The 18,014-nt window shown below is 33.4% G+C and overlaps 1 protein-coding gene and 1 long non-coding RNA gene across 2 annotated transcripts in view; one reads left to right on the top strand and one right to left on the bottom strand.

Annotated features, from left to right (window-relative positions):
* Window positions 1-13,047, bottom strand: part of LOC140662970 (uncharacterized) — a 38,805-nt gene extending 25,758 nt beyond the window's left edge. Inside the window, exon 1 of the long non-coding RNA XR_012046200.1 lies at window positions 12,721-13,047. This is a non-coding gene — a long non-coding RNA (uncharacterized lncRNA). The remainder of the gene's footprint in view (window positions 1-12,720) is intronic.
* Gukh (NHS actin remodeling regulator GUK-holder) overlaps window positions 1-18,014 on the top strand; it is an 86,724-nt gene that overhangs the window by 26,545 nt on the left and 42,165 nt on the right. The gene's annotated exons all lie outside the window — the stretch shown is intronic.

The raw sequence follows: 18,014 nt of genomic DNA, 5'->3' as shown, positions 1-18,014 counted from the left end.
TAGCTATGGTACGATGCGGACATGTTCGGGCAAAAATGTTACGCAACTCGTTGATATAGTCTCAAAGCCGCGGCGTCTAAAAAACCCACCGCCAACTCGCATAAATGCCAGCCGTATATGGCGACCTGTCCGCACCATTCTCGGCACAGGATACCACGGCGACCATCTAGACGATATCGAACGCAAAGTTCTCACCGCGCCAATCAGGGACGGAGATCCTCAACCTTTAACTCTCGTACATTCGAGATAAATAGACGGCTATTCACTACCAATCTTGAATGAGAATATATATATATATATATACGTATATATATTTCACGGATAAAAATTTGAATAACATAAAGATATTAGAATTTCACATTTAATTGCAAAATTAATCAGATTGAAACTTCCGCGTGTAATAACGTAGATATACTTAGATTTTATTTAAATGGTTTTTCTTTTGAAAAATATAAGAAAAACATATAAAATATCACAACCACATTTAACGAGACTTTCTATTTTCTTGCAATCTTTTAAAAATATATTTGAAAATTTCAATTTTTTATTTTATTATTTATTTCATATTTTATTTATCAATAATTTCTAAAAATATCTATAAAAAATTATTTTCCGATTTTGCAGCAATATAAATATGTCTTATCAATACTTTTGAACGTAATTGCTTTTGTTTTTCAAATTTAATTAAATTTAAGGTCTCAGATAATATTTTGGAAAGATAGTCTGATTTTATGTCTTTATATATATATATAATTTATATGTTTGTCACAGAAACTACGTAAAGGGAGAATATCTCAAGATAAAGGTCAATTTCTCTGAATCCGTTCCTGGATGCGAGCCTTGCGCAACACGTCGGTAAATTTCAAGGGGTTCTCGAATTCGCGAGTAATGATTAAAAGTCCTTGAGAAAGTAACTCGCTATTAACTTCGACGGACGATAATCACTCTTTGGCGTGTCGCAACGCGAGCGGCGACTTGAAAGATTAAATTATAACCACACGAGAGATCGTATTCCTCCACATATACTAATGTTAGATCTGTTTCAGTAGCTGCTGTCAATGCTCATGTGTGCAAATGAAATTGCATGACGGATGTGATGAACATAAATTTAAAGATTTTAACGAATTTCAAGATGGCAATCTTATTTATATCTTGCATATTCAATCTCATTTAAAAAATTGATGACAAATAATGAACTACTTGAATCTTCAAATTTTTCCATTTATATATATTATAAAAAATAGTAAATTAATAATCATTACGTAATAATAAGTAAAAAAAATGTAAAAAAAAATATAATTAAATTATCAAAATTACTAATCTACTTGCAACTAATTATGTATAATTATTGATAGAGCTGTATTAATTACATAACTTTGTTTTAATTTTATAAAAATTATGTTATTACTATGCACAATGAGAGATATATAATACTATTATATGTACAATATTTATAATCATACAAATTTTTAAATGATTGAAAACAAATTATGCAATTACTACATAATAGCTTAATTTTGTATATTTTCTCAGAGCTCGACAAGTTTGCATCAAGCTCGGAAAAAAGATCGGAGATAGAATCGCACTGCGTCACGATAACAATGAATCTCGCTCGTTCGGTCTGCAGGGCCGTAAACATCCCATCTGCCGTCCGGTTTTATCTTTCTGCGTTCTTTTTAATCCGATCCCCTCCCAAGGGCGGCCAGAAACAGCGCGGTGAACAGTGCCAACCATCCCCCGGCATAATGGTCAGCTGCCCCCATCCGGTCCATCCGCTCCATCCGCGAAATCGTTGCGCACGTTACCGTCGTCCAGTTAAAAGGGTTGAAGTAGCTCGAGAGGGCTTCGCTACTTGGTCACCCCTCGGGCACGTTAATTACATTTACCCCGGCTACCCTAACCCTCCAATCCTCGACTCTTTATACAGACTTTCCGATAAACTCGAATAGCGATACATCGCGTTTTTCGATACGTTGTCAAAATGTTTCTACATGAGTTTTTAAATGAACCAAGATCTATGTAGATTAATTCCATATCAACAATATAATCTAGAAAACTAAACAATACAATTATCTAATTGTTCAGCACATAAAGAAGAAAGAGATTTTATTTAAAAAATTAATCAAAGAAAAAAAAGAGAGACAATAATACGTTAGAAAAACTTGTCGAAATAAAAATTATTACACAAGATTAAAAAACGGACAAATATAAATTTATAATAATTGTTGTAATATTATACACATGTATTTTATTAAATAAAATTTTATATGAAATATTTATTATTACCATTCAATATAAATTATGTAATAGTGTTAATAAAATAAATAAAATAGAGGTAATAAAAAATTGTATAATTTTGAATCAAGTTTATATAAAAAAAAAAAAAACTTTTCTGCTTACGAAAATTTCTGACGCAGTGTATTTTTACGAACGGCCTCGAACAATTCCACCGAAAATTATGACACATCCACGGGATTCGCGTTTGTAAGAGCAATGCGTGAGGTGCGTTTGCAATAAATTCCGCACAGTGCAGCAGCTCTGCTTGCACGTGCAAATATAACGGCAGGTCCGGGCACACGTCGCATGTGTTTTCTGTCTTTCTTTCTTTCTCTTTCCCCGTTTCTTTGTATATCTCATGCTGCCGCTGCGACTTCTTCTCAAGCGAGAGCAAGTTTCCTATCATGACTATCGAGATGCGAGATCGTGGCATAAAACGTTGGTCAATTGAAGTCTTGTTAGATAATTCATGGATTATTTTATACCATAAACATCTATACTATAAATGATATTTATTAAATATATTTTCTAAGGACACCGTTTAAATATTTATCTATATATTGTAGGGTAAACTAGGGTATGATGACCATAAGGAAAAGATGGCCATAGGTTGTAATTTTTTCAATAATCGCTACATAGTGCGCTTTTTTAGTCATTATCAAAGATAATCGATATTTACAGTAGTGCATACATTATTCGAAATAAAGATATTGTAAATCTTACATCATATTTTTACTTTTGACTACCTGCAAAGTTTTTCATTTGTCCACTAAAAACTGTTACAACGTCGAATACATGACAGTTAAGCTATCGTAATCGACGTTTGACATATTATAAAGATATCTAAATTGTTACATGACCTATAATTTTTATTTTCGTTTTCACTATTTTTTTATAAATATTACGGTTATCTTTTCCTTAAAAATTGGGTAAGATGGCCAATGCTTATGTCGTACTATTTTGATAATATAAAATTTCTATTAAATATTTTCCTTTTAATTTCGATAATATTACGTAATTTAAGCTTCAGGAAAGATAATATGTCAAACATTATTAAAAAATAACAAAATTAAAAGTATGTTTTTTTGCAATTTAAAAAAACTATGGCCACTCTTACCCGAGTTTACCTTAATTGAAATTTTTAAAGTAAATTGATTCAGAAGTGATAATTGTGATTTCTTAAGATCAAATTGATCCTCGATCCTCGAAGAATCCGTGCACCTGACAATTTCGGCAGGGAAATCAAATCTATATCCTCAATATATATGTCTTGATGTAAATACATATCTAGAATCTGCAATCGCGGGACACCTCGCTGCTTCTTCTGCAGGCCGATCCAGAGTCCAGCATACTCCGAATAAGGGAATCGCCACTCGCGGACAAGTGCGCGAACCGGAGAGCGCCCGAGGGATGACCGATGAACCCGGGTTCGTCGACCGCCCGCGGAAAGAAGGAAGAGGAGGAGGAGAAGGGAAATCATGGAAGAGAGTCGCTCTTCGCGAGAGCAATTATTAGGAAGGCGCTCCCGCGTTTTCCGTGCGGACGAAACGCTTCTTCTCTACCTTCGTGCTAGCAAGAATAATTACCGCGCCATTTGCCATTTGTAATTCTATCAAAGTAAGAGATATCTTTCTCTCTTTCTCTCTGTCTTTATATGATTTACATCTCGGTGAATGTAATCCTCTCTTGTCGTTTGAATTATGGAAACGAAATGGACATGCGAGACAAGTACTTATCGATGAAGTGATTTTGTTGCAACAGTATCTCTCTCTTACAGAAGAGATAAATTGAATCTGTAAAGATCACGAGGATTAAGAATTATACATGTAGCGAGATGAAATCGCGTTTTTTTTTTTTCGAAAAAGCGGCTGCAAAATTAATGAAGGGAGAAGACAAACACAAGTTTATTTTATGATCTCGAGTAGTTCATGAAACAAAGACCACGAGTGAAGAAACGGACCTAATTAAAGCGAAAGTAGATTTAACGGTATTTCACAATATTACCGCGTGCGATCCTAATCAGAGTTTACGAGCACACATGGTTAACATGAGTTCTAGTGGCACGAGGACCAAAGGAATAAAACGTAAGGAGATTACAATCTTAAGTGAGAACATGCGTCTAACAATAAGAGCTTTACTCCTCCGTTTGCATTTCAAAGTACATATATCTTTATTATACATTATTAGGAAAAACGATACCGCGAATTTTTAAAATTTTTCTATTTAATTTGTATCAATTAATTTTAAAAGACATACATATTTTGTAACATATTATTTGGTAAAATTGAAAAATAATATTAGAATAATTAAAGCTTTCTAACACACATATATATAATAATCACAGTTTATTTAAATTTATTTATTAATTTTCATTATTTATTATAATATCAAAAAATTTAATTGCTCGTTTTAATATTATCATTGGAATTTGAATATAAACATTAATATCGGAGTAGTCATAACTATATCGCTACACGAAGCTGTGGTATCATAATCCTACATATGTAATCATATGTAAATTTAGAAAATTCGAATATTCTAAACTTTCTCAGACGAGAAAATACGCTCTAACAATGTGTGTGCGTCGACAGTTGATAATTTGCGAACTCATAACTCAATCTCTCTCGAAATCGAGTCTCCGATTATTCCTGCTGCTTAACTATTACGAGCCTGCCATTACGTAGGTCTGCGAGTTTGCAAGGGGCGATTTCTAGACGAAGCGGCGCGTAACTATTTTTCCGAATGAACGGGCGGCCGTCGGCCGCCTTCCAATTTCGAAAATCGATTTATTCGCAGAGGTAGCCCCGAGCATACCAGAATCCTTACGCTCTCGGCGGGTTAGATTGGGTGGGCGAACCAGTTTACCTCTCGCGCGTGTATACGCATCACGCACGTAAAATTGTACCACGCGTGCACGGTAGGTAGGTGCTATCGATTGTATGCAACGTGGAAAGGGATGATTCTGATTCGTAAATTGTTCCCGCGAGGCCGCATGTATGCACGATAATTCCTGTAAGATCGCAAAGATATATCGTGAACACGACACCAGCGGTCAGAGGAAAAATTTTCAGCACACAGAAATAAATCTCAGCTGTATATAAAATTTACGACATTAACCACGCAATAGAATGTCCCTCTATTTTGTAACTGTTCTAGAGTTATTTGTATTTTCGCTTGTATTCTTGTGTAAAAATATCTTTTTTCTTCTTTAAATATCTCATTTCCGATTTAATTAAGAAAAATATAGGGTTCCTTGTGAGAAGAGAGCAATTTGAGATTAAAGGTCTTAAAAAAAATTCTATACGGCAAATGTGCGTGCGTGAGAAATGTTCAAAGTACACGAAAGAGTTTATGGATTCCGGAACGAGTCGGAATGGAAATTGTGATTGAAATTCGAGCTTTACGATCGACACGATACACGATGAAGAAACAACCAAGCGCGTTTCTGTTCGGTCGAAAATAACTGCCGGTGATATGCGTCGAACGAACCATATTTTATTATGATGGAAATGTCATAAAAGAATATTATGCCTGCCCTTCTGTACATGTTTTTTATCGTAATTTGTAACTAATTTTTTTTTCATAGCAGAAAGGAAACGACAGTATATCTGTTCGTCATGATGAAGAATTCTAGCACGCTGTCACGACGATGATGACAAATTGCAAATTGCATATCTCTTGAGAACGAGAGAATATGAAACGCAGTATCATATTTCCGTTCGCAAGAATTTTACAGTCATCATGTGTCTTAGAAATTTTAGTTACTTTATACCGTATTGTCATTTTGATAAGAACTTTATTAGAGAAAAAAAAATAGATTTATAATTCTTGCATCGAAACTGTAATACTTGGAGTCAGATATTCAGATTGAACCTATTTAGAAATAATTGTTCTGACAATAAAAATAACCGTTGAATAATAACAATTTTTCAATACCGAGTTAAGATGTTGCTTTATTTTATTACATTTATTTATAATGTACTTATTTACTCTGATTATTTATTCTTGCTCTTCAGATATTCGTGAACGTTCGAATATGAAAGCGACGAAGCAGAGAATCGTTTTTTATGCAAATTGCATCTGTCAGCGCGACGGGAAAAACTGCGCGATCTATCTTAGTCTCCGACGTATTCATCTCACGAGAAAGGAAAATGCAGATCTGGCGTGCATCCAATGACCTTTGCACACAATCATTCGTGTACATTCCAATATCGTTTCTTCATCCTCTCCGGTACATTTATTAGGTGGAACACGTGGGAGGTCCATAACGAATATTCACAGATTAACGGAATACGAAATTTTTCACTATCGTCTATATTTAAATTTTTTTCTGTTTCTGTGTTGCAAAAAGTACGCAGAAAAAAGGATTAAAATATAGCTAATCTCCACGGAAATTTATTTATATTTACATATAAATAAATATTCTCGCTCTATAACATTTAATTTTTCTTCCCAAAATCTTTCTCTCATCATGAAAAAAAAAAAAAAAAATATTGTTTCAATTTGAACCTCGCGTTCAACATCTGCATGAAATGCTAATGAAACGCCTACTTATGTCAAATGCATCGCAAGTCTATCGCGACGCGCGTGTTCTTATTCGCCTCTTCATCTTATCATAGCCATGAAATTTCCACGATAATGCGAATCGTGGGAACGATCGCAATATTCGACGCGATACTCAATGTACATATATTCCGTATCCGAAGAGTCCAAGAATGCGCGATCAAACAAATAAAAGCATCGCAGGCAGAGGGGAATTGCCAATTTAAGAATCGTAAAAGTACATGGGTATCCCTTATAACAACTTGGAGAAAAACACGAGAGAGATAGTACTCTTCTTAACGACCTCGCCGCCAAAGAAGGGTAGTTTATCGTGTCAAGATATTCTTCTCTTGCGAGCGATCGGTGTCCAAACCGTTGTGGCGATATAAAAGATCGAGAGGATAATACTCTCTGATAATCGCGTGCAGAGACGGTGGTATAGTTTCTTTATGGCACCCAATCGAGAGAGATTCGCTTGTCGCTTTCAAGTTTTCCAATCATTTATCACGATAACCATAAAGATACGCGAGAGCTATTTTATTGCCGCTTGAGATGAACCAATATAACGTGCTGGAAAGAAAAATATTTTGCTTTCTAAATAAACAATTATTTAGAATTTACATTTAAAATTTATTTTAAGATTTATTTAAGATATTATATTTTTATCATTTATATATTTTCAATTCAAAAAAATTCAATCTTATTATATTATTTTATTAAATCTTTATAAATCTTATTATCTTTTATTACAGTGTCTTTCTTAAAAAGAAAATTTCACACAATAAGAATGAATATACTTTCATCGCATGTTTCACATTTTATGTTATGCGTGTACGTCAAGATTCGCGTAAGATAGATTACAATTTCTGTCGTTTAATGTACAGACGTCGGAAAATCTTAGGTTTTTACGTTCACTTGAAATGTCATTTCGACGCTTAAGATGTTAATTATCTCTTCCGTGTACATGATTCGGATTGTAAATCTCTAACGACTTTCGCCAATAATTCGTATACATGACAGCGTTTACGACGTCGTGTGCACCCCACGAGATAATACACTTTATTATCCCTTTAATAACCGACACGAGATGCGATGCGTTGTGGCATAAATATGCAACGTATCGCACAAACTTCTTTTGCCGTTGTAACAATGACTCCCTAGTCGGGGTTTTATGGCAATAGTAGAATCACTTTTGGGACTTTGCTGCTATATGTCCATAAACTATGTAGAGAGGCAATAGATTGCCTGTTGCAGCCGCGACATTTCCTCCTCGATGGAGCAACACTGTTATCTAATCGCGTCACGTCGGTTAGAATTACGCAACCAGTTTGCAGCAAGACGTGAATAAATTATTGGAAATTGGTGGATATCAATTTCGTATTGGTATTGAATTTTGTTATTATCACAGAGGATAATGACTGAAATCGAAATGCGTAATTTCAAGCAGATAATAATACGGCACATCCATGATAAGATATTATAATTTCTCTTATTTTAACAAATTGATAATCAAACTAGCGGAAGAATTTTCTATATAAAAACTTTGAATTATTAAACATTTGCGATTCGAACTGAATAATAAAAGCAGGAATGTGTATTTTTTAATCTTATTATGAGAACGTTCTGTATAAAGGCAAAGAACCGATACGAAACACTGGCTACAATCCAACGGCTAAAAGGCTACAGTCAATTTGGGCAAGCAAGGGCGGAAGGAATGTAACTCTTTATACGTACTACTGTGTGCGACTTTATCGCTGGATAAAATCCAAACGATTCTGACTTTTCTGCAGAAACGAGTTTTATCGTTTTAACTTTCGTTAAACGAACAGTAACTTTTTTTTTCCAACGGACGTATATCAATGCCGCAAAGTTCGAAAATGTGGCAAAAAATATCTAATTGTCAATTAAATTTTTATACAATTAAACTTTTATATTTATGACTTATATAAATTCCTTTCTTTTTCTTTGTTTCAGGTACGTATTCCATGTGTAAATCCATCTCTTTGGTATAAGGTAATGCATATCGTTAAATTCTCGTTAACGTCGAAAGCACTTTAGTGAATTGCATTCTCGTGCAATTCTTGCTACATGAAATATGAAAGAGACACAATATTAAATTTCGCGTCATATCGTTCGACGACCAACTCGAGAGTCGATTTTTTCCCGATACATTCAAAGAATTTAATCGCGATATTATCTCTCTTTTAATTAATTTATAAAATTTATAAAATTTCTTAATACGCTTCAAATTAAAGTACTGTCGCACTTCTCTACTTGGAATTCTCTGAGAAATTCAGAATTTTATTTAATATAAATAAAACATATCACATCATCTGCGATATTTTATCGTCGAATAACATTTATTTACAAAGGATTTTGTCAATCGACGAATCTGCTAAACCTTCGAATTCCCACGGGATCGCGATTCGTGGATGGACCAATAATGAGCGCCTGAATAACTCTAAAATATATGCCGGTATATTATAAATTTTCTCGTTCGTTGACCACCGGCTTTACGCGCTCGAGGCACACAGAGCAGGACGCGATGCACTCGTCTTCTGCATCGCCGGCAACGCGATGCGATGTGATGCGATGCGTGCGTGAATGCAACCGAGGGGCCACCAACGAAGCTCTCTCTAACGCAGAAATCTGATGGCAAAAGGGAGAAAGCTAAAATAGAAAGGTGGGAGAGGAATCGCAAATTATGCGAATCGCGCGAGAATTATGCTCTTTCTTCTCTCACGCCCCGAAATGACGATCAATCCCGAAGAAATTTGAATAGAATCGGGGGTGTTCAGCCGCGACGATGTAAGCCGATTTGAATACAGTCAATATATAAACATCGCCGAATAAAAATGTCAGAGATCGTAAGAATGGCGAGGTAACAATGAGGACTAAAGTTGCATCAAATTTTTTAAGACTTTTGAAATCCAATTGATTGAAATTGGCATATTTTTACAGCAAGTATATTACACAAATTCGCGTTTATTACAGCGAAAAAGAAAATTAATTTGGTCACTAAGTTAATTAAATATTAATCTTTAATTTTAACTTTATAATTAATTCCTCGTTTTTCGATTACATTAATGATATCTTAAAAGACAAAATAATGTGGGAAGAATTATAAAACTTATATTTAATTAAATTCCAAAGATTTCTAGATGACATTTCAGAGGAGAAGAGTTGAAGAACATATAAAGGGACTGATTGAAATTTGATTGAAATTTTAAGTGAGTCAACTCAAAGTTAGTTTTATTCGTGTGCATTCGCACGACTAGCATCCGCTTGGTTAGGTGACGGGGCGAGCACTCTCATTAGCATTTCATTAGCGAAGTACCTCGAACGGCGCGAACATCGGAATCCTTTAAACGCGCGGGGCACCCTTCGGGTTAAACATACTCACCTCTCGAGCATCGACGTGTCGAGATCCACTTGTGAGATTGCGAGTATTTATGTAACGGCAGACTTATTGCGCGAACAGTGGGGTGCGAACGGAACAAAGGGACGCGATATATCACGTGATATAATGGTACATACGTTTCTCTATCAGCGAAAATTACGATATTATTGTTTAAAACGAGAGCCTGTGAATTTATAAACGGCATATTCCATTGCATTCGGAATGAAATTTAAAAATTAACACCTTTACATTTCTCAAATTTCTTTTGAAAAGAATACTGTAATTATTCTCTTTTATACACGTAAATTCTTTGAAAGAGAGAGAGAGAGAGAGAGAGAGAGAGAGAGAGAGAAAAAGTATTAGATTAATTTATATTATATTTAAAAAATATATATAGACATATAAATGATTTTTTTTTCAGGTAAATTATGAATTTAAATAATGTCAGCTTTACAATGTAACGTTCGTGCGATGTAATTGGAGAAATTATACCAAGTGATAACGCGAAGACGAGAGGCGGACAGATTTCGTGGCGGCGGAGAAATGGAAAGTAGTTATTTCTGCAAGCTAATTGCCTGTCCTGACCGTCGTCTCTCTCTTCGTCGGCGCGCTTTACCCTTTTACTTTTCCGAGACACGCAATGGAATGGCCGCGAGATGCTGCTTGGCTGTGAATCCGTCTTCGGTCAAATAGCATCCGGCCAGTCACGATTTTATATTCGCGTCACATAATAAATTAGATTTGACAAACTTCAATGTTGCAAAAATCTCGTATAAATTTAAAAGATATTGATAAAAACACAATACAACACAAGTATAAACGTTATTAGTAAAAGATGTTAAAAGTACGTATTTTCTCTCGGTGTATATCTTTTAATTACCACTAATTTGTATCTATTTTGAATTAACATTTTAACCGTGAATAGGAAAATGTATGTATAAAATGTTAAAAAAAAAAACAAAATTTATTAACAAAATATTCATATATCCGGTGAATATATTAACATGTACGGGGAGACTTCCTCGAGAAAGGGCTAAACGTGGCTTTGGAGTTTGCCAGCAGAATTTTATAATCTGTTATTCGGAGGGCTATAAACGCCGTAATATCTACACATCTCAAAGAGAGAGGGAGAGGGAAGGTAAGAGTCCACGAGACGAGCGAGAGCTATTTCAGGGTTTAGTGGTTGGCGAGAGCGTATATCGCGGAGAGTGCCACCCCTGCAAGCTATATTTAAGTCAGACTCCCCTAAACACACACATACATATGTATATACTCAAACACACATTTTCCTGCGCGCAGTCTCGTGAACAGATCACTGGATGAGAGATGCTGGTAAAACGCGCTAGTCTCGCGCTTTGTCTCGGAAAGCTCGCCGGTCTTGTCTAAAAGCGTCCTAAGCGAAGGTTTACTTGCACTTGGTAGCGCGTTCGCGCTTGACAGTGTCAAGGGCCGCTTAATATAGGTGCGCTTAAACCAAGAGAGTTCGACGCACCCTTCTCTTTCTCTCTCTCTCTCTCCCTCTCCCTCCCTCTCTCTCTCTCTCTCTCTCTCTCTCTCTCTCGGAGTATGCGAATCAGCAGATACGACGCATATTGTCGATAATGCATATTAGCATAAATTGCGTCTGTTTCGATTCCTGCAATATCGTTTACGAACTATCGAGATGAAAATGCATAGGCCAGCATCATTGATTTGTCGAATTTATGGCGGCGTTTAGTTTTTCATTTTATTTGCAATCACGCACGATATATACGAGTATACATCGTGGTACGTTGTAAATTTTACGATTGTTCCATAAGCGAACATTTGATGTTTTTAATTAAATTTAACATCTCAAATTAATAAAATCTGCAAAATTACTTTAATTAAAATTCCACCTTTTCTAATAAAATTTTTTGATAATATTTTAATGAACATACTAGAATAATGTTTTTTTATCGATGTATAATTATATTTCTATCTTTCTCTCTCAATTATCTTATCGTACATTCGAGATAAAAAGGAATATAATCGATCTATCAATAAGAGATAAGTTCTGTTATCTCTTATAATTTGTTTGTCAAAAATATCGAGGTAATCGAGCGATCATATAATATATTGCTCTTCTAAAAAAATATTTTAATCTTCAATCCTATTATTGGAAACTTAATCTTCTACGCTTTATTTAAGATTCAGGCCAATGTATAAGCTTCTTCCTTCATCTTAATTGTTTTTCTTTGCAAATAATGAATGTGATTAAGTTTGAAAGAAATAGATACATGAATAGTATAATTGAACATAACAATCATAATAATTATTTGTAAAAAATAAAAACATTGCATGAGATATAAATCTTTAATACAGTGTCAAATATAATAGTATTTTGCACTCTATGGATTTTAATTGCTCATCTTCTACCTCTCAATTAAAAGAATATCAACTATGCAAAGGAAGAAAAATAAATCCTTTAAATAAACGCAAAAGAATCTTGGAAAAAGTGAATTTCTTGTTATAAGAATTACCTGAACACACGATGTAAGGCATTTTTGTGAATCCTGTTCACGGCTGCGTCTCACGATCACGGCCGAAACTTTTTACGTGACGTAACGTGACCCGTGAGCGTAGCCTGCGATGCTATCACTCTATAATTCATGACGATCTCACTAGCGGGAGGCTGAATTTCGTGGTGTTTACGATGTTTGATTGTGGGCGCAGGTAAACTCGGCAAAATATACCGTATATATGACAGATATAAATTCACATATACATAGAGGTAACTGTCAGTGAGTATCGTTGAGGAGAATCGAAACGCAAACGCAAACGTAAACAACAACAAGTCACGAGGTATTTTCTTCCTTCTTTACACGTTTAATCTATCCTTGCTTATCACTATCGTGTATCGCGCTTCATGATTTTGTGACCTTAATAATTGTTTCTCACGCAAGTAGTATTTTAATGATTAAATGTTGAGATATGTCATTTTGATTTGAAAAATATACTATTCTTACTTTTGTCTGATTATATAATACATGTAAAAAGGTCAAATGTTAACGCTCTTCTTTTTCTTTTTTTCTATATTATATTATTTATTATATATATTTTCAGAGAAACATTTAGCAATAAAGCGTAGCATTTCAAAGGAAAATCTTTTGTCAATACAAATTTATAATAATTATAATAAATTATAATTTATATTATTATAAATACAGAATTTATAGAAATAAAGCTATACTTTATGTGAAATAGACATTTCTATATTTAATATATTTAGTCAATTTTTGTCAATTAATGTTAACTTTCTCATATTATATGTAAAAAACTTAGAATGTTTTCTTTATATTATTAAATACCATGATTATGTTTCCTTCAAATTATATTTTTATCCTTTAGTTTTTTTTTTTTTTTTTTGTTTAACAAAATTACCAGCTCTCCATTGCCTACGATTACCAATTTTAATTTTAATATATTTAGACTTAAAATATGTATTTAATATAATAATATAATAAATAAATAAATATATATATATATATATATATTTAATATATTTAGACCTAAAATATGTATTTAATATAATAATATAATAAATAAATAAATAAATATATATATATATATATATATATATATATATAAAGTATATTTTTACTTCTATAAATTCTGTATAAATTTGTATTGCCAAAAGATTTTCCTCTTTAATGGTACACCTTTGGTAAATGTTTGCCAAGATTCATTTTGAGGCGAGACTCCGAAATTTGAGTTGACTTAGGCCAAATTGACATTATCTTCACCCGACAAGAAAACCCGTTATTATCGTAGACGACAACAGCGTATGGAATTAGAGAACAGCTTCGGAGGGAGTCTGAAAGCGATACGTCGTATGGAAACTGAGACGTTATTCTCTCCTGAAACTAAGGCTGAGTGAACCTTGAGATACAAGCGACCAAAAACCCTTCTCTCATTTTGCCCCTTGTTTCCCTACTCCTTATATGCGAACCTCTTTCCATCGTCTTCCCTGATTCACCGACGAGATACTTTGTGCTTCTAACAAGACTTTATGAATTTTGCTTTTCGATTGTGCGGGGTAAAATAAAAGCCATAAAGACGTGATAATTACTTTGATCAACCTCTTCTCGAATATCAAAGCGCGTAAAATCAAAGTGTACAGCCGACGTGTACTAATTTCTCCGAGTATAATGATGTAAAGGAACATGTTTTATTAATAATGATACGATATAATGTAACAATATTATATTATATAATTATGTTGTTTAAGAATAATTATTTAAATCATTGATAATCTTTATATTTATTTTAGTTAAATACACATGTATTACTCTCTTTCTCTTTAAATAAAATTAAAATAAACATATATAATATGAATAACCATAGAAAATATGTATCACAATTCAATTTATATATTAAAAAATAAAAATAATAGATTGTTAGGTTATATATGCACTATATTGTTAAAAAATTGATACGCGAGTTGAAAGATAAAAATTATTGCTTTAATTATAATCGGCTTTATAAATTCGTATTCATATCATCGTGTTATTTAAAAATTATATAAAAGATATTAGCTTAAGAAATATTTTGCAACTTACACACGCGATACAAATTACTTAAATTGCCTTCCTCCAGTATCACGATAGTTGGGTGAAACTGTCTGTTTCACAACAGACACTCTCCTTCTTCAGTTCTTGTCTAGCGGTCAATTATCCATTTAAATGATTATCTGCGAAGGAGAACGTGTGCCTTCATAGCATGCTCCATAGGATCTAAATTCTCCTTCTTCCCTCTTCTCTTTCATTTTTTTTATCTCAAATTTGTGACATGGAGATATAGAGAGAGAGCAGTTAATTGGGTGAAAGCGATGCGAACGACCGGACCGGGAGAATTAATTAAACGATTAACTTAGGTAGCACTTAGCACGGGGCCTCATCGAGAGGTCAAGTTTCGAAATTGGGGACAAGCGAGCCAGGGTCGGAGTTCGCGTTGCACGAGAACGGCACGTAAACTCTTAAACACCCACGCGTCCCTCTTTTTGAAATATCAGGAATGAGCATGGGAGCGACGCGATTGCAAAAAAGTGGCCTCTCATTGCGACTTAATTTTAATCGCCGAGAAATTTGCAGAAGTACACACGCAACGAAGTAACATTTAAGGACTGATTCCTCCGATATTGATCAAGCAATCGTAACTTAAAAATATCACTTTTTGCCAATATTTTCTTCTAAAAAAAAGAACAGAGAGAGCTTTTAAATTAATAACTTTATTAAAATTAATTGACGTTAAAGAAATCAGGATAAACCATAATATTTGTGGAAAGTCGAAAAGATAAAAATAAAAATAAGAATTTAAAAATGAAGATAAAAATTTTTAATTTATTAGTAAAATTAAATTTAAATTATTAGTAAAATTTACTTCTTCAAGTTCAACTAACGTGTTTTCAAAAATTATCCTTGAATTTAATTTGCGTATCATAGCTCCTCTCGCAAATCTTTGCTGGTTTAATCTCGCTACTTCGCGACGGTACTGCCGTAAATTAAAATTCCGGCCTTCGCTGTTGTTTGTATAAGACGACATGATGGACGCCTTTGGAGAGGAAACTGACGTGAATAAGTCGACGTGAATTTATACAAGGTCGACACATTACTGCGCCCGGTCATTAATCGGTCGACACTTCAATAAAAGCGTACGGCCCAATTGGAGCGAGTAAAAGCATCCGACTGCTCGTGCCCTTCGACAGGAAAGGCGGACGTGAATCGACCCGTTACAGAGATAGGAGGAAATAACCATTTCGATAGGTCGTTGAAATGCGAGAACATCAATAATCTTTGTCAGTCAGGCTAAAAAAAGTCGCATGACGTTGGTCAATTCGCGATGATGAGATCAATTTAATTCCACAATATGCTTCGATAAATAATATATCTACTTAATTTTACACAATTTTACTTAATTATACTTAATTTATATTTAATTTTACTATAATTTATTATACTTAATTTTAATAATTTATGTTTACTCTCTCCAAGAGGATTAATAAATTAATTAAAAAAACCTGAAAAAATGCCATTGTTAAAAGTTGGAATATTAAATAAATTCAGTAAAGTTAATGCAAGGTTATCTCGACTCATGAATTCCTCCGTAACGGATTTTCGTACAAAAGAAGCCTCTTTGGTTACGATATAGTATCCCCTTCGGCGTCAGATATTTTCTTTCCAGCTACTCTTCATACGGTTTCCTGCACGATGCGCAACCGAACCCTTATCCTAGGGGGAGTGTCGTTCACCCTTGTAATAGGCGGTTCGGTTTCGCTTCGCATGATATAGTTTTCTGTAAAAGCTTGGTGCTTGCAATATTATTCTAGCAATTACATTGAATTATATATATCAAGACTTTATTTTATTCGATCATATATGTATTTGGATTATATATTTCTGTTACATCAAAACGAAAACAAACAACAAAACGTACGCACTGCGATATACATATATTGACTTTTACAACTTTGTAAATAATTATATTATAATGTAAAATACGTTATTACTTTATGGAATAGAATTTTACATGTAATTTTTATCTTGACGATGGATTCGTTATTTCAAACTATATTATTATTTGTAGGCGTTTTGTATCTAAAACTGCACCTACACCTGTATTCGAACGTGTAAGAATGAAAAACGAAAAAAAAAAATAGATAATGATGCAACGGCTGTTGCTTCCGGTGGAAGCACCGGTAGAACTTTTATTCTGCCGACGAGTTTTCGTCTATGCCGTTGCTATTTCAAACGGAAACATCAGTCGTCACGGTGCAGCAACTTCCTTCCTCGGTTTTCCTCTGTATCAAAACGAACACGCCGCACGTCTAATGCTCTCTCATGCGCGAATATTTAATCGTAACTTTAAAAATGTAGCCATACTTTTTTTAAATATTGTCAGTTATTATTAGTCTTATTAGAAATTATTTATTATTTAGTTATTTTTTGAAGTATTTTTTTAAACAAAGCACAAAATTTTTAAATTATTATAGAGAGGATGCAATCATTAAGTAATTTTTATATATATAAATAATAATTAATCGTTTCTTTTTAAAAATTCTGCTTTATCTTACAAAATATTAGTTTAAATATTAATTAGTATAGTTATAAATGAATTATGAAGTATATTTATATTAAATATTTTTGACAGATATTTTTAACAAAATATTTTACTATATTTTATAAAACATAAAAGAGTACATAGCTTAAGATTCGAATCGTTTGTTTAATTTTATTATATTTCGAGCTATAATACGACGAGAATATTCGTATCGATTTTCATCGCGATTTCTATTCTTCTGCATACGTGTACGTAGCGTTGACGAGAGGACAGAGGGGTGGAAAGGAAATGTAAATTACGCGAGTTTAGGCTCTTGTTATGTAAATCGACCTTTCGACCGCATCCGCCTAAAATAACTAGACCGAGTGACTACGAAATAATGGCTCGTAACTGAATTTATAGGAAACCCATCGAATGTTGATTTTTCTAAATTATCGCGAGATTATTCTCTCGTATCTTTCTTTTCTCGAGGCTTATATATTTTATTATCAATTATTTTAACTGAAGAGAAGAATAAAGAATTCAGAAAAATGTGTCAACTTTTTCCTGTACACTTTTCTCTTTTTCTTTAATTGGAAAATAAATTTTTATATAAATAATAATCAGCTATAGTTTCTTTAAACAATTATTCACAATATTCACATATAGAGAAAAAAATGTTTTAATATTTTTTAACATTCTGTCTTCTTTCATATTGAAATTATTTTCTTATTAAATA

This window comes from Anoplolepis gracilipes, chromosome 2 (assembly GCF_047496725.1).
Source record: "Anoplolepis gracilipes chromosome 2, ASM4749672v1, whole genome shotgun sequence".
NCBI classification, from domain to species: domain Eukaryota; kingdom Metazoa; phylum Arthropoda; class Insecta; order Hymenoptera; family Formicidae; genus Anoplolepis; species Anoplolepis gracilipes.
Note: the sequence above shows the minus strand (reverse complement) of the source record. Positions and strands in the feature narration are given on the sequence as shown.